Raw genomic sequence first — 18,931 nt, forward strand, 5'->3', positions numbered from 1 at the left:
ACAATATTAAAAATTGAAACCTTAAAATAAAAGTTGGGCTAAAGACTTAAAGAGAGACTTCTCTGAAGCGGAAATAAGAATGGCCTATAGACACATGAAGAAATGCTTGATATCTCTGGTCATAAAAGAGATGCAAATCAAGACAACTTTGAGATTCCACCTCACCCCAGTTAGAATGGCCATGATGAAGAAATCTAACAACAACAGATGTTGGCAGGGTTGTGGCCAGAAAGGAATCCTAGCACACTGTTGGTGGAAGTGTAACCTTGTCCAGCCACTCTGGAAAGTAGTATAGCAGCTCCTCAAAAGACTAAATGCCCACTCCTGTGCATTTACCCAATTGTCCAGAAATAAGAACATACTAAACCTATCAGCACAACCATGTTTTTTGCAACATTATTTATCATAGCTAAGATATGAAACCAACCCAGATACCCCTCAGTAGATGAATGAAACATAAAAAAATATGCCAACTTTCTCATTTGTGCAGTAAATAATGAAAATTGATAACAAAGAACAATAAGACATTTTCCACGTCACTTTCCCAACCATGAGGGCAATTCTTTCTTTTCTTATTGTCAGGGTGATATATAAAGGAGTTACAGGTACATTCGTAAAGTAGTGATTACATTTCTTCTCAAACATTGTTATCCCTTAATATATTTTTCTCCCGCTTTCTCTCCCAAGTTGTAAAGTTCATTTCCAACATATTGTCTGTGAATATCATTATTAAATTGGTTCATCCTGTGTCCTTTGTCTCATGGTTTTGTTGTTTCCCTTCCCTACCCTAATTCAAATAAACAAATAGACATAAAATAAACCAGATACCAAAGTCAGATACAGTAGCAACAAAGCATATGCCATAAAGGGAAGGGTGGACAAACAAAAACAAAAAAAATCAAAAGAAAAAGAAATAACTTCACACAGTATATTAAAAGCAACAATTACTCCGCATACCTATATTCAACTTATATTCAACAAAGGAGATAGAGATAAACAGTGCAACAAACACAGTCTATTCAATTGTTGATGCTGGGAAAATTGGGCAGCCACAAGCAGAAAACTAAAAATTGATCCCAGCCTATCGCCATGCACAAGCATTAATTCAAAGTGGATCAAAGACCTCAATGTCAGACTTGAAACCTTGAACCTACTACATGATAGAGTAGGAGAGACACTGGAACTCATAGGCACAGGCAAAAACTTCCTGAACAGAGTTCCAGGGTCACAACAGATTGGAGAGAGACTCAACAAATGGGACTACCTAAAAACAAAAGGTTTCTGCACAGACAAAGGCATAGCTACTAAAGTGGAAAGACAGCCAAACAACTGGGAAACAGTATTTACCAATAATACATAAGACAAATGCTTAATATCCATTATTTAAAGGGAACTCAAGAAACTAATTCCCCCAAACCCAACAAACCAATCACTAAATGGGCAAGGGAACTAGAGAGAGACTTATCAAGAGGTTAAAAATGGCAAAAATATGAGAAAATGCTCATCATCCATGCTCATAGAGGAAATGCAAATAAAAACAACCCTAAGATACCACCTTACCCCAACAAGCATGGCCAATATTCTGAACTCAGACAATGACGAATGCTGGCAGGGTTGTGGAGAAAGAGGAACCCTACTGCACTGCTGGTGAGATTGTAAACTAGTGCAGCCACTCTGGAAGGCAGTGTGGAGGTTTCTTAAACTGAAAATAGACCTCCTCTACAATCCCACCATACCACTCCTAGGCATCTACCCTGAGTATCATAATCCAGGATATGAAAATGACACCTGCTCAGCCATGTTTATCTGTGCACTATTCACAATAGCCAAGCAATGGAAACAACACAGATGCTCTACTACAGATTAATGGATACAAAAACTGTAAATATATATGATGGAATTCTACATAGCCAACAGATAGGATAAAATAATGGCATTCGCTGGGAAGTGGATGAAACTAGAGCGAATCATGTTGAGTGAGATAAGTCAAGACCAGAGGAACAAAAGGCACATCGTCTCCTTGATATATGGATGTTAGATCCAAACAGTACAAGAGTGATGACTCAATATTCAGGTACCCAAGATTATGACATGGTCTTGGAGATATAACTAATAGACATAAAAATCTGTAATGGGCTATATGCTCTTCAGACATAATGTTATATTATATGGACTCATAAGTATCTATGACATACAAATCATCAGATTAATTTTAATTATGTTCTAAAATCTATGTGCCAGTGATTGCAATAAAAATTCCCTTCTTGAAAACAAGATGAGGGCCGGGGCGGGGGGAAATTGGGACCAAGACATGAGAAATGGTATCAGTGTTTGTGAAGCAATGCACCTTCTATCTGGTGACTATAATTTAACCCTTCTATTAATTACAATAAAAATATATGAAAAAAGAAAAATGTCAGTGACCTCAGAGATAGGTGAGAAATTATGTACCTTAAAGATGGTCTTCTCAGAAGAAGTGAAAACAGCCAATAGACACATGGAAAAATGTCCAACATAAAAGAAATGAAAATTCAAACAATAAAGATTCTACCTCATCCAATTCAGAATCGCCATCATCAAGAAAATAAACAAGGGGCCAGGAGTTTGGCCTAGTGGTAGAGTGCTTGCCTAGCATGCATGGAGACCCAGGTTCAATTCCTCAGTACCACATACATAGAAAAAAGCCAGAAGTGGTGCTGTGGCTCAAAGGGTAGAGCTCTAGCCTTGAGAAAGTCCAGGGACAGTACTCAGGCCCTGAACCCAAAGCCAGGGCTGGCAAAAAAGAAAAAGAAAAAAGAAAATAAACAACAACAAATCCTGGCAAGGATGTGATCAAAAGGAAATACTACTATACTGTTTGTGGAAATAAAGATTTGTTCAACTACTCTGGAAAGCAGCACAGAGGTTCCTCAAAATATTAAACATAGAACTATCCAATTATTTAGCAATCCCACTCCTGAGTATTTATCCCAAAGTTCAGAAACCTAGATACAGTAAAGCTACCAGCATAAACATATTCATGAAGCACTCTTCACCAGAGTCAAGGCTTGAAATCATGCCAGATGCAACTCAATAGGCAAATCAATCAAGAAATTGTGATATATATATATGAGATATATATATATGAGATTTTACTCATCCATTAGAAAGAATAATATTGAAATGAACTCCAGAATATGGAAACAAGAAGTTTATCTTTGTGATTATTGCTCTTAATGTATTATATTATTTCTTTTCTCTTTTTTTACATTTATCTTTAATCTCATGTGGTTACTGTATCTGACTTTGTTACCTGGTATATTGTATATATGTTTATTTGTTTATTTTAAATTGGGAAGGGAAATGGGGAAACAAGATGATTGGGAGAGGTGAGGGGAGGAAATGGGGATAAAAACATGAGAATGGATATCAATGTGTGAGAAGTAATGCACCCACTACCTGATGAATATAACTGTAATCCCTCTATACATTACTCCAACAATAATTTTTTTAAAAAGAATAATATTGTATCATTGGTTAAGAAACATAAGACTTGGAAAAAATTGTTAAGTGAAGTAAGTCCAGAAAGACAAAGACTGCATATTTTCCCTCATATGTGGAAGCTAGAATTAGGTTATCAACTAATAAGTAGATACATTAGGTGGTATGCAAGCATATAAAAATGTAATAACTGGAATATGGTCGATCAAAGAGAGAAATCAAACTGTATAATTCCTTAGAAGGCAAAGTCAAACCTAGTTCAGCAAACCACACTAGTAGCTCAGCTTTCCAATCCTCACTACTCAGGAGGCTGAGATCTAAGAATTGCAGTTTGAAGTCAGCTCAGGCAGAAAAGTCTGTAAGACTCTTATCTCCAGTTAAATCACAGAGACAGCCAGAAGGGGTGCTGGGACTCAAGCGATGGAGTGCTATCCTTGAGCAGAAGGAGCTCAGAAACAGTACCCAGACCCAGAGTTCAAACATTAGGACCAGCAAAAAAAAAAGAAAGAAAGAAAAGAAAAGAAAAGAAGGGAGGGTCATAAGAAGAGTAGGTAGGAGGGCAGATGAATGAAGAGTGGAAGTAAGGTGGAGTACAGTGGAGAATTTAATGTATATTCTACAAAAGGAGGGAAGGGGCATGTTGACATTTATGGTGACATTTATCAAGATGCACTGTATTCGTGAACTATTTCAGTCGATGACAACTCCTTTGTACAACTACTTAAAGATAATAAGATATTTTTCAAGTAATATCTTAAATGTTAAGAACAATAGGAATGATGTAGCTGGCTAGTCGTATGAGAGTTTGTATCTTCCTTAGTAACAAGGCCCCGAATAATTGACTTGGAAATAATTAAGACATTAAAAGTCATGATGTTTCAGAACCATAAATGGTGAAGATTATAGTTTATCCTGCTTTTAAATATGAAAATAATTGATCCATTTTATTGTGCATGTATGCACACACACACACACACACACACACACACACACACACACACACACAGAGTGCTGTGTGTGTGCTCAATGACTTGCAATTTTACTTAGCTTTCTCACTCAAGGCTGGCCCTGTACCACTTAAGCCACACTGCCATAGCAGGCTTTTCAACTGGTTGATTGGAGGTAAGAGTCACATGGACTTTCCTACCTTTCCTGGTTTCAGACTCTGATCTTCAGATCTCCTCTTTTTGAGTAGGTAGGATTGCAGGCATGAGAAATGATGGGACATGGAACCAGGCTCATCATTCAATGTATTTTTTAAATAAATGAGAAATGTCCATAGACTATCATTATATAGCAATAGCTGATACATGTAAATGAAGCCATTGAGATTTGTTTCTATGGTTACTGTTTTATTAAAGAGTGACATTCAATGATAAATGATAAATGACAGAAGTGGAGAGATTTAATTAAAATAATTTACCTTCTCTTACTGCTTTCTGACTTGTTTTAGTCAGATATTAAAATGCAAATAATAATAATTTGTCTGTACTACATATACAGGATACTTTAGTTATCCATTCATGTGATATATTATTAATCACGCACCCTCATATATATAATGATATAAATAAAAGTTCAATAATGGTTTAAAACATCATGGAAATTCTAAGGAAACAACACAATTCAGAGATTTGAAGAATAAATGAAACTCAGTATCCTATAGGGAATCTAGAATTGAAAAAGAACTCTAGGGGAAAATTTAATAAAATGTGAATTCAATATGAACCTTGGTAAATAATAATGTATTAGTACTGGTTTATTAGTTGTGACAAATATGTCTCAGTAATATAAAATATTAATATTAACAAAAACTGTGTAAGGAGTGAGTGGGTGGAAACTCTCTATGTTGCCTCTGCAACATTTTGTATATTGAACATTCTTCCAAAACACAATGATTATTTCGAGTTGAAAATTAAACCAAGGGATAACCATGGAGGAAGTATAAATTACTTAAAACCTAATAACCTAAAAGGATTACTATCTATAAGGAAGTCTAGAAATTGATTCTTGAAACTATAGAAACTATAAAAGTAGAGAAAACACCAAAGTAAAGCATACAAATATCTCATGAATATGAAATTATATTAAGCCTTTGTGGTGACCAATGAATGTGATCATATTTTATCTACCATGTTTGAAAATATGAATTGATTACATTTCAGTCAAAATTAAAGGAATAACACTGCCATGCATTGCTGGTAGAGTAAATACATCTATTGAAATATCCTATAGCACAAAAATATTAAGATAAACATACTCAAGACATCCTCAAGTGCATTCTACTTATTTACAAGCCAAGTGATTTTTGGTGACAGTGGGGTTTTTATTTTTTTTCACTTTTTAAATATATTTTTATTGTAATTAATAGAAGGGTTACATTATATTTGCCAGAAAGAAGTTACGTTACTCCACAAACATTGCTACCCTTTCTCATGTTTGTGTCCCCTTTTCCCTCTCCTACCATTCCCCTCATCTTGTTTTCACCAGACAGTAGGTTTTTTTTTAACTTAGGGCCCCACCCTTATTTGTCAGAGGCACAATCTGTTTTGCACCAGCTATGTTTGATATAGTTTCGCTCAGGCATATTGCTAGACTTAGATCTATCTCTTTGGGGCTTCCCTTGTAGCTTGGATGACAGGACACTCTACCATATCTGAGGTTTCTGCCAAGGCTGATCTGGACCAAGGGTCCTCCCAATTTTAGCCCCCCATGTGGCCAGTATGACAGGTATATGCCATTGTATCCTTGCAAGGATTGAGAAAGTCCTCATGAACTTTTCTGGTCTTGAACTTGTAATCCTCTGGCTCTCAGTCTCCCAAGTAGAAGTGGAGTAGGGTGACTTCTATAACAGAAGGCCCTTGTCCACGTGCTTTACAATGCTGAGTAGTAAGTTTGGCTCTTGTCCTTTAATAAGCTTGTGACTTTGCTCTGTTACTTTTAATTGCACACCACATGTTTCCAGGTGGCTCTTCCCTAGCTAACTAAGGTTTGCTCCTGCAAGAGAACAAGAATATTTTTAGCCAAAGACTCATGAGGGATCATCTGTGATTTTAGCTCTGTGTGCAACTTTCCTTCTGTCCTTTTGTCTTATAATCGGCCTGTAGATTGTGGTACTTTTGCCTCATCAGTGACCATCTGTACCCACAAGTCAGCAGATCACGAATACCCTTTTTGACTTATTGACTCCATGCACTAAAACCTGAGAACTGTCTCTCAGTGGTAAATTGGGTCTATGTTAGGACTGAAAAATTATTTCCTTTCCTCAAGAATCACAGTCTAGTTTCCTACATTTTACAGGAATAAAGCAATCCTTAAAGTATTTACGTTTTTCATGGTCAGAAGTTGAAGTCCTGCCTTGTTTATTTTTATGTTTAGAATTTAATAGTTCAAATACTTTCTAAGCTTAAGTTTACTTAACTAGCATACACAAACCAAGTATTTCCAAAATATAAAAATAGTCACAAATTATTTAAGTCTAACAAAGCCTCTCTTTAGGCAATACTAACAGTATTCTCTTAGTTGAGTAAATATATTCTTTGAAATGAGTAAGTCTGATTTTAAAAATATGTCATTATGTTTATTTATTCATTCACTCAAGCAATACTTTCTAAAAACTGCTAATGTCTATGTCTGACATTTCATTAAAGGCATTTGCTACCTGTTGGACTTCTGAAGGGAAAAAGAACTAGCGTTTGACACTGTAAAGTGTGAAGACTACACTGTGGGTTCCATGTGTGTACAACAATAGCTACCTCTACTGAGAAGGATAGATGAGCACCTGTTCTAGGTCACACACTGGAGAGGCCATTGTGATTCTGACTGCAACTTCACAGACCATCACATTTGCTACAGTAACCACCCTGTTCTTTGCTGTGACAGCACTTCCAACATGATAGGAGAATAGAGTACTGTCTGCCAATCAGCAGTCTGATAGCCATGCACTGAACTCAGCAGGGCACGACTTCTCATAGCATATCACCATTGGTAAAATTGGAAAGGCTGGATAAGCAGCAGTTTTCTCTCCACACACCAGATATTAAACAGTGCTGTGAAAACTGAAAGTCCTCTCTCTAAAACTATAAACACTTTGTCTAAGTCTAGAAGCTTTTAAAAACAATTCTAGGACAAAACTATGAGCATCCAAATCCTCCATTGTGCACCCTACCCTGTCTTTTATCTACCCTGTCATTTACCCCTTTGTGCCTTCAATTATTTGCTTAATTACCTAACTGCTATCATAAAAATATTCATTGATGAGTTCTGACACCTGCTGAAATGGATTTATCTTATATACCTTATATGCTATGGACTGTTTGCTGTTTCCAGTTAGAAAATAATTGAGAAATCTCATCTGTAGTGATCTGGATGGGCAGGGGTTAAAGATTGCTAATTTTTATTTTCAAATGACAATCTGCTACTTTTTACTTCTTGAATTCAAGTAATTCATATCTGCCTGAAAGTTGGCACTTTAAAGGATAGCTCTCTAGTGACTTTAAAGGATAGTTCTCTAGTGACTTTAAAGGATAGTTCTCTTGTGACTTTATTTCTACTGGGTTTGTTTGTTTGTTCTTTTGGTGTGGCTATTTCCAAGGAAAGTGTTACAATAGTACAATAGGTGCATACATTCTCCAAGAAATCACAGAGGGAATGATATTAAAAGAATAAGATGTTGACTGACTGTACCCATGGGGAGAGGTACAAAAGGAGTGGAGAAAAACATTGTCAAGTTGGCAAAACCAAACAATATCATCAAGGTTGCAGGGAAATGAAGAGAATTTTTTCCCATCATGGGGCTTGAACTTGGCCTAGGCACTGTCCCTGAGCTCTTCAGCTTAAGGCTACCACCCTTTAGTCACGGCACCACTTATGGTATTCCAGTGGTTAATTGCAGGTAAGAATCTCATGGACTTTAGTGCCTGGGCTGACTTTGAACCTCGATCCTCAGATCTCAGCCTCCTGAGTAGCTAGGATTATAGGCATGAGCTACCATGCCCAGCATGAAGAGAATTTTTTTTAATGAAGAGAATTTTTACAAAAATTTAACCCTATACGAAAAGGAGTAATATAGTTTTAACATTATATCATTTTTTACTATAGTACAATTTTTTTAAATCTACACAGATTAGAAAAGTTCTTAGAGGCAAAAGAGGTATATTATGACATCTTAGAATAAAAGCAACCTAAATGACTACCAAGTAAGGAATCAATAAATAAGTAAAACAAATGTGAAATATGATAGTGTTCATATACATACTGATTGAAGGAAATACTGATTGAAAAACATCAAGATAAGCTGATATTTATATCATATTAAATGAATTAATAAAATTATGCAAATCGATGGTATGCATTCATATATATATATATATATTTACTTAGATTAATTGAAAAGCCTTTGAGCTATGTCTAAAAAATGAATTATTGGACCAGGCTAGTAATAGTAGTAAAAGGGGACTTCTAAAACAGAGTAAAGTATGCCATTGTCATTTTTCTTTTGCTATTGGTAACTCATAGTGGTGAGAAAAGGCTTATTTCCAACTTGCTTGCTATCATTTTAACTTTGTGCAAATATTTAGTTTATTGTTCAAAAAAAGGCAAAATAAGAATACACTTAAAGAATGAGTTTATCAATAATATCCGGTAGCTATTTTGAGTGATGATGGAAGGAGGTATTGAAATCTCATTTCTTTTGCTTTGCTTTGCTTTGTAGTGCAGTCTCAAAGCTAGCCTTGACAGCTAGATCCTCCAGCCTTCATTCCTTAATATAAAGTTATATATGAAATATATACATTATTTATTTGACTTATAGTCATTTTTGAAACTTCACCAATTCTATATCCCCTTATGATTATTTTATGGATCCCTCCACTCCATCACACCCATTTGTGGCTATAATAATGTAGCAAAAATATTTGACTTGAAATGTAGATGATTAAAATAAATAGAAGATAGCTATACAGATATGTGTAGTATAATCTGAAGAACATCTTTTTTTTTTTCCCAGTCTTGGGTTTGAGCTCAGGGCCTGAGCACTGTCCTTGGACTTTCTCAAGGCTTGAGCTCTACCACGTGAGCCTCAGCACCACTTCCGGCTTTTTTCTAAGTATGTGGTACTGAGGAATCGAACCCGGGTCTTCATGCATGCTAGGCAAGCACTCTACCATTAGGCCAAACTCCCAGTCAAGAACATCTCTTTTTGACCTAGAAATTAACCAAGAAAGCTACTCTATGTTTTACATGATAGATGACATAGCTGTGACTTAGACCCATCTGTTTGATTCCAAAGCTTGTACTCTTCTACTACAAATTGCCTTTTGAACACTAAGCTTTGTACATATTGCTACTGTGAGTCAGTTAAGTCTTAAGCTTCAGAAAAATCACTTTAATGTATTACAAAGTGTTCCTTCACACAAACACACACACACAGTCACACTCCAGTATATCCAAGAGAGATTGCTCTCAGTCTCTTGAATGCTGAAATCCAAAGATGCTCAAGTCCTTTTTATAAAATGGTATATGACTTGCATATCATATTCATACCCACTTATTCAATCTATTTATATCCACTTAAATAATCCACTTTAAATAATTTTAAGATTAATTGTGATACTTTGTACAATGTAAATATCATAAACAGTTGACACATTATACTTCTTAGGAAATAATGGCAAGCAAAATGTAGATGTTCAGTGCAAATGCACATTTTTTTTTTGCCAGTCCTAGACTTGAGCTCAGGGCCTAAGCACTGTCCTTGGACTTTCTCAAGGCTAGAGCTCTACCATTTTAGCCTCAGCACCACTTCTGGCTTTTTGCTATGTATGTGGTACCGAGGAATCGAACCCGGGTCTTCATGCATGCTAGGCAAGCACTCTACCACTAGGCCAAACTCCCGGCCCCGCAAATACACATTTTTGCAGTGGTGAGGATAGATCCCAGGATATTCTTTATGCTGGGCAAGTACTCTACTCTGAGATACATTCTCGGCCCACAAGTAACTTTCCCTATTATTTCCAATTTATAGTTGATTGGATCTGTGTCCCATTTTTCTAAATTGAATGATAGGAAAGATCGGGGCAGATATAGCTCAGAAGTACTCGTACATAACAGAAGAAATATGATGAGGTTTTTAACCTCATAGTGTTCCCTGCCAGAGAGCTAAGCAATGAAACTGCCATTCTTACTCATACTTCTCAGACAACAAATGCTAACCAAATCCATTTGGAGGTTTTTCTGTCAGCTCTTGCATCTGTACTGAACTGCAAGCATCATGGGAGAAGCCTCTTGGCTCTATTCTTTTTTTTTTCTTTTTTTTTATTGTAATTAGTAAAAGGGTTACATGATATTTGCCAGATAGAAGGTGCATTAATTCACATACATTGATACCCTTTCACGTGTCTTGGTACCCATTTCCCTCCCCCCCCACACCCCCCACCCGTCTTGGTTTTCCCCCCTTCCCTATCAAATTTCAAATATCCAAATACAAATAAATTCAATATATCAGATAACAAAGTGAGATACTATACCAATATGAGATAACCAAGGGACAGCAAAGGAGATGAGAGACAACATAGTACATTAAGGACATTGGCTCTATTCTTAACTGTGGTTCTTGCCCTTGATGCAAAGGAGGATTCACAAATATGTGTTAAATAAGTGGATACCAGCTGTTGTAATAGTCTAATTCCTTTTATATCCTATACTATATTGGTGTCTTTGTACAGAAACTGAGATCATTTAAGAATATCGGCATTCCTAGAGTACCAGAAACCTCCAGCATACTGCTCACTTTCTCATTCAGCACTTCAATGAGATCACTTCCAGCCCTTCACCTGTGCTCAGTGGAGGATGCAACAGATAACAGTGTCTCTCTGTGTGTCTCTCTTCTGTGTCTCACAATTATTCTATTTCATCTGTCCTTTTTCACTGATTCTACCCTTGAAGAGCTCTTGATTTGAATTAGTGAGAAAACAATGAGTAGTATACATACATAAAGTATTTTCAATACGCAGCTCAAAATGATGTTTTTTTAACTTTCCATTCAAAACAAAATTGAGATAAATCGACAAAGCACCAAGAATTAACATAAATGGAAACATTTTCATGCATGTTGTGCCACAAAGATGTTTTCCCAGTATTAACAGATGAGGAGCTTTATTCTGAATGTTCTCAGATTCTGCCCAAGCTCCATTATTATATCTTGCTCCACTACAAAAAGAAAATATAAAGATGTCTTTCTTTACTGTCTAAGTCTCCTGGGGAAAGACTCAAGCCTCCTACTTGGAGGTGAGGTATGTATGGCTTTCATTAACATTAATGGAATGCATAGAGGTACAAAACAGGCTCCATGCTTTTAAATATTTGAGTGAAAATTCACACAAAGCTGAGAAGTGTCTTTCTGTTTTGTGAAGCTATGCTCACTATGACAATACTTCGATTACAAATCACAGAGGTTGTCCTTTTGAGACCACCCATGCATCCAGTCACTTCAGAATGTTATGTTAAAAAATAGTATTAGGGAAATCCAGTGTGATGCATGGTTTATTATTGCAGTATGAAGACAGAGGAAGGCTTTCAGGAAGTTCTTGTTAGAAATTAGAAATTTTCTTGTTAAAAGAAAAACCCAGGGCCAGGAGCATAGCTTAGTGATAGAGTGCTCACCCAACATGCACAAAGCCCTGGATTCAATTCCTTGGTGCCATATACACAGAAAAGGCCAGAAGTGGCGCTGTGGCTCAAGTGACAGAGTGCTAGCCTTGAGCAAAAAGTGTACAAGGACAGTGCCCAAACCCTGAGTTCAAACCCTAGGACTGGGAAAGAAAGAAAAGAAAGAAAAAGAAAGAAAGAAAGAAAGAAAGAAAGAAAGAAAGAAAGAAAGAAAGAAAGAAAGAAAGGAAGGAAAGAAGGAAGGAGAGAGAGAGGGGGAGGGAGGGAGGGAGAGGGACAGGGAGAGGGAGAGAGGGAAGGAGAGGGAGAGAAGGAAGGAGGGAGGGAGGGAGGAAGGAAGAAATGAAGGAAGGAAAAAGAAAGACAATGCTGACAATAAAATTAAAAAAAAAAACAAGAAAAACTGAGCCAATGAAAAAATCTCGGGACTTTTTGGTAGGTTCAAACTAAGAGAATAATAACAATAATAATATACTTACATTTGCAAAAGCTGAAGAAATTCCTCTGAAATACATATGCACAATCAGCTAATCCTAGTATTTTTCTCCCTCTATTTAACATGGAATCACTCTCTTTTTTCACATTGACTTCTAAATAAGAAAAGAAATCACAACATATTAAGTGACTATGAAACAGAAAGAAAATTAATGTTTTAAAGATCCAGTGAATCAAGAGGGAGGGGCGGGTAGGAAAGAGATGGGGAAGAATGTTGAAAGAAGTGAACTTGGTTAAGATGCATTGTACTCATAAACTGCCTTGTTAAGTGGCAACTCGTTTGTACAACTATTTAAAGATAAATCTTAAAACCCAGTAAGGAGCAGGAGTGTGGCCTAGGAGTGTGGTAGAGTGCTTACCTTGCATGCAGGAAGTTCTGGGTTCAATTCCTTGGTACCACATACACAGAAAAAGCCAGAAGTGGTGCTGTTGTTCAAGTGAGCACTAGCCTTAAGAAAGCTCAGGCCCTGATTTCAAGCCTCATGACCTGGGTGGATTGGGGGGGCGCTGGGAGGAGGGCGGAGAGGCAATGAATCATAAAAGTTAACTTTTCAAAACCATGTTTATTTCAGTTGCAAGAGATATGAAGAAAAGAAATGATAAAAACCGATTCTGAAGACAAATGCCCCCTCAAAATGATAAATGGTACAGAAGGTTTCAAACACTGATAAAGTAAACAATTTTGAAGAAGCACAATATCCAAGAAAACTGCTATCACCCTCGTGCTGATGACTCATGCCTATAATTCTAGCTACTTAGGAGGGTGAGATCTGGGAACTGGGGCTTGGAGCCAGCTCCAGCAGATTAAGCCTAAGAGGCTTTTTATCTCCAGTCAATCAGTAAAAACTCTGAAGTAGTGGCACAACCCAGGTGGTAGAACTTCTAGCATGAGCACAAAAGCTGAGCAAGATCACAAGATCCTGAGTCAAAAATCTAAATATTGACAAAAAAAAACCTTACAATAACAACAACAACAACAACAACAAAAAACAGGGGGAGAGGGGTTGGTAATTGTCTGTACCTGATAAACACCTTTGGCACTACATCAGGTCATAAAATCAATATACACAAAAGTTGTAGATTTTCTTTCTTCTTTCTTATTTTTATTTTTGTTTACTTTTTGATTTTGCTGATCCTGGAGCTTGAACTCTGGACCTGGGCACTGTTCCTGAACTCAACACTATCACTCTACCACTTGAGCTACAGATCCACTTTCAGATTCTTCTGAATACTTTTTATTGGAGATAAGAGTCCCATGGACTTTTTTTCCCAGCCTGGCTTTGAACCTCAATCCTCAGCACTCATTCTACTGAACAGCTAGAGTTACAGTATAAGCCACTGGAACCAGAGTAGTTTTTCCTTTATATCAACAATAAATAGGATGAGGGGGAATTAGGATAACAATTCTATTCACAATAACCTCAAAAATAAATAATTAAAATATCTAGGGATAAACCTAACAAGCACTTGAAAAATGAAAAATATAAGTTCATGAATAAAGAAATTATAGAAGACACCAAAAGATAGGAAGACATACCATGTTCATGGATTGAGTGGAGAGGGGCCATTGGGTGTTTTTGAGCTCACCTATGCATTCTCTCAGGAAACACTGCTAGAAACTAGAAAGAATATCAGAAGCTATAAGACAATAACATAGTCATTAGTAGTTATCTAGACATTTCCATCCTGAGTGTGTGACTGGAAATGTCTATGTTGCCAACAAGCTACAAAGAAAAAGAGGGATGTTGTTTTAAGGTAATATTTACTATATTGCAAATATTCTCACCATGAAATCACAGATAAGTAATGACTACTGAGAAAAGTTGGGACAAAGGGATATATACATGCACACACATATTTTACATTTCTAAAAGGAAATAAGCTCCTATTAAATTATCACTGAAGTTCACTTGTATCTGATAACAAATTCATTAGAGAAATCTGTCAGGCAACAAAGGTATATGGGTAAACAATATACTATGGGAACTATCAAAGAAAAAGGAAAACATAGGCCTTACTTAATGTGGAAGTTAAATATTGCCTGGAAAGATCAGACACAGAGTTAAAAGTTTTTTATTTTCTCATTAGGAATGAGAGAGGGAGAAAGAGAGAGACTTTATTCTTGTTTGAACTTGAAAAGCAATAAAAAATATTTGCAAATAATAATATTAGCAAAGAATAAACACAGGTCTGAGTGCTAGTGGCTTACCCCTGTAATCCTAGTTGTGCATGAGGCTGAGAGCTGAGGATCCAAGTTTAAAGCCAGCCTGGGCATGCTTATCTCCAAATAACAACCAAAAAAGCAGGAAGTAGAGATATGGCTCAGTGGTAGAGCCTTAATCACAAAAGCTTAGGAAAAATATCTCTGAATTCAAGCTTCAAGGATGGCATCAAAACAAACAAACCAAAATAATGAACAATATTATGGGGCACACGTGGCTTACTCTGGGAACTCTAATTACTCAGGAGGCTGATATCTGAGTATCATGGTTCAAAGCCAGACTGTATAGGAAAGTCCATGAGCCTCTTATCCTCAACTAACTACCTAAAATACAGGAAATTTAACTGTGGCTCAAGTAGTAGTGTGGTAGGCTTGTGTGCAAAGGCTTGGGAACAGTGCTGAGGCTCTGAGTTCAAGGATCAGAACTGGCACAGAAAAAAAGAAAACCAACCAAAAAAAAATCCAATACGTTACATTCATTACATGAATCCGTGGGATATTTGTTAAGTATTTCTGATGGGTTAAATTGAAAGCTATATAGCAATATAATGCCATATAATTTTATCAGTTTTACTATTGCTGGCTAGAGAGTGAATATAAAATAAACAGAAGATAAACACTGAAACAACTAATCAATGAAAATACTATTAATAAGATTTGTAGCATACAAACATAAAATAAGGCAGTCCCATACAGTAGGTAAATTAGGAACGTTGGAGGAAGAAATAAAGATACTATTGTTAACTCATACTTGCATACTCAGTCACCTCCCATGAAATAACATCCTGTCCAAAAGAGACTTGTCCATTGTGTAAGTTAATGAGACTTTCAGTCCCTGAGTGACCATTTAAGTCTCCTTATTACATAGTACTGTACTCGGTGTGCTGCTGCAAAGAGCCCTGCCCATTTCCTAACTGTGCAATTCAATTATTTAGAATTGTTGTGTTTTGTAAGAGCAAAAACACCTTGTCTAAAAATTCACTTAAAACAGTCAAAATAATCTGATATATTGTATATATGCGTATTTGGTTATTTGAAGTCGGATAGGGAAGGGGGGAAAACAAGATGAGGGGCGGGTGTGGGGGGAAGGGAAATGGGGACCAAGACATGAGAAAGGGCATCAATGTATGTGAAGTAATGCACCTTCTATCTGGTGAATATAATGTAACCCTCCTATTAATTACAATAAAAATATATGAAAAAAGTCAAAACAATAATACCCTGTCCTTTTCACATTCTCTTGCTAGATTGTTTCCATGTGGAAAATGTTGGGAGCTTTGTTTGTGTAGTATGTTTGTTTAGGGGTTGAAAATTGTACGTCTCTTTAGGTTTCAGACGCTTTTTTGCATCCTCAAAGTGAAGCCAACAGCCTATATATTATATGTTTGTCTTTGCTCATTTATCATTATGAAAAAGTCTGGTTTCTCAGTACAGATGGGTAATGAACACATTTAGCCCTAAAAGAAGCTTTGTTCACATGGGCAGTGAATAGACAACCCTTGAGATTAAAAGCTGATGGTCTGTGATAAAGGTTTTTGATTCTGTTGCTTCTTTATAAGTGTCAAGAGAAAAAATGATGAGAGAAGGGTTTGTATAGGCCACAGAATGGATAGTTGGGAGCTTCTGCTAACAAGTTATCCTCTCAAATCTTGGGAGATGAGGAGCTACAGATATAGAATTGGGATGAGAGAACAAGAAAAAGAAATAACAAAGAATAACAAATATTCCTATTTTGGGGTGGGGGTACATGCAGATCTTTCAATAATTCAAGTTCTCTCTCTCTCTCTCTCTCTCTCTCTCTCTCTCTCTCTCTCTCTCTCTCTCTCTTTCTCTCTCTCTCTCTCTCTCCACCTCTCCACTCTCTAGTGTTTCCAGTCACGGTGGCCTGTTAGTTGTTTGTAGCACAAGGATAAGGCCACAAAGAAGACAGACACAGTATGAAACAGTCCCCCTATTGGACATCCGCTGGTCTAAGTGAGAAGTCATTTTTTTTCAGCAGAAGTGGGTTTCAAGTCACTTATAATAACAACCTAGGCAATTGTTATCACAGTCCACTTAGCAGAGGAGTCCTCTACTGCAAAGCTATTTGGAGATTATTTAACCCAGGTATGTGACCTCCATAAGTTTTAGGTTTTTCCCTTGTAACACTTCCATGGGAAGTAAAACCAATAATGGTCTACAGGTCTATGAGGTCATCTCATAGAGCATTATGAGGAAAGAAACTTATAGAAGAAATCATTGAAAAAGCTCAAATCTGTCCTTAGAGCAAGTACAGTGGTTTAAAATGTCATTTTTCTGGGATGAAGGAAAATATAAAGAGAAAACAGAATCCAAGACAGATGTCTTGGGGGAAAAAAATACAACACAGGGAGGAATCTGGCCAGAACCACATATGTTCTTTGCTACAAAGCAACTTTCTCGTCACCTAAATTTGCATAAGGTGGATCTACCAGTGATTCTAAAGCATGAAATATTCACTCTGAAATGATTCTCTCTGCCTTACCAAAGAAAAAATAGGAATAGGTAATTTTTTGTCTGCATACAAATAGAGTGATAAATTGTTTCACATCCCATTTCAAGAGAATGTTCTCAGTCATTTTTCATGAAATATTTTAACATAGTGACACACCCAGTGCAGTCCATGCAAAGGGCCTTTGATAGAACAATTAGGATGTAGAATTATTCTCCTGGTAAAGCAAAAGGGTGCATGAAAAATAGAAGCAAGTTCAACACTGTCAGCAGGAGCTGACAGAGCAGCTTTGGGCCACTAGTCTGTGACAATGCTTTCTCTATCCATGAAGTCGTGGGACCATCAACTATTGCTAGGAAAGAGAGCATGGAACCACAGACTTGGTATATTCCATGCTGTAACTGAATCAATGCAGGTCATACAGGACAAGATGGTGATCGCACCAGATGATTCTTCAGTCTTTAAATAGCACAAGAGTTTGATGCTTGAAATTGTGTCACATTGCAATTAATAGTTACACAATACACACCAGAAGCAATAATTAGCTATAAACTTATAAGTAAATATATTGCATGGCATCCAAGTGTATACAAATGTGTGAATTGAAATAGGGTAGATTCAAAAGAGAACTAAAGCAGTGTAATTCCTTAGAGAATCAAAGTCAAAGTTCAAAATAAACACCAGGAAATAGGTACTTGAAAGATATAAGGTGGAATCATGGAGAGGAGCAGACAAATGAAGAGAAGGAAAGGAGGAGAATGCAGTCAAGAATGTAACACATATACTACAAAATCAAGAGAGTGAGGAAAGGCTTGGGGGAAGGGAGGGATGGGTGAGAATTTTGAAAGTGATGATTTTGATCAATATGCCTTGCATTCATAAACTGCTTGGTTAAATGATGACTCCTGTGTAAAACTACTTAAAGAAAAAGAAAAGTAACTCTTATTATTCTGATCCAAGAATGAAAAGTTGTAACTGAACTTCATCACTGTTTGTTGGCCTAGATATGAATGATCTAGGAAGATAAAAAGATTTAGCATCCTTTTGGCCATGGATGAGAAGCTGACCACAGAGGTTCATATACTGTAAAGTTTCCAGAAACAGCACCTATTGGATTGACTGACTGTGCACTTGCTGCCTGTCAAACCACAGATCTTACATTGTGGAAGCAACAAGAATACCACTGATTGAAATAGTATAAATACATCTTTGAACAGATTAACAATCAAACAAAAAAATAAGCCCTGGGTATAAAGAACTCAAGAGAACTATAGGTCTACATTAAGTGAATTAGTATATGCATAATACAACTAGGAGGAGAGAGGGAGACAGAAAAGGGGGGAAATATTCAAAGAAATAATGCCTAAAATTCCCAAATAAAACACTTTCTACATATTCAAGGAGCTCAGAGAATTCCAAGTAATATAAAAGATTTATATCCAATCACATCATAAGAAGAATACTAGGAAGAGGGAAAGAATAATTCTTACAGAAGCTGAAGAAAACAACTTATTATGTAGAAAGAAATTCCATTAAGCTTTACAGCTGACATCTCATCAGAAACAACAGGGGACAGAGGGTTTTGGGATGGCATTCAA

General features: G+C 36.6%; 1 long non-coding RNA gene across 1 annotated transcript in view; it reads right to left on the bottom strand.

Moving 5' to 3' along the window:
- Positions 1-18,931, bottom strand: part of LOC150058777 (uncharacterized) — a 65,395-nt gene that overhangs the window by 39,787 nt on the left and 6,677 nt on the right. The window contains exon 2 of the long non-coding RNA XR_016536557.1: positions 12,627-12,737. This is a non-coding gene — a long non-coding RNA (uncharacterized LOC150058777). The remainder of the gene's footprint in view (positions 1-12,626; positions 12,738-18,931) is intronic.

The sequence above is a fragment of the Megascapheus bottae genome, chromosome 9, assembly GCF_031878675.1.
Source record: "Megascapheus bottae isolate mThoBot1 chromosome 9, mThoBot2.hap1, whole genome shotgun sequence".
NCBI classification, from domain to species: domain Eukaryota; kingdom Metazoa; phylum Chordata; class Mammalia; order Rodentia; family Geomyidae; genus Megascapheus; species Megascapheus bottae.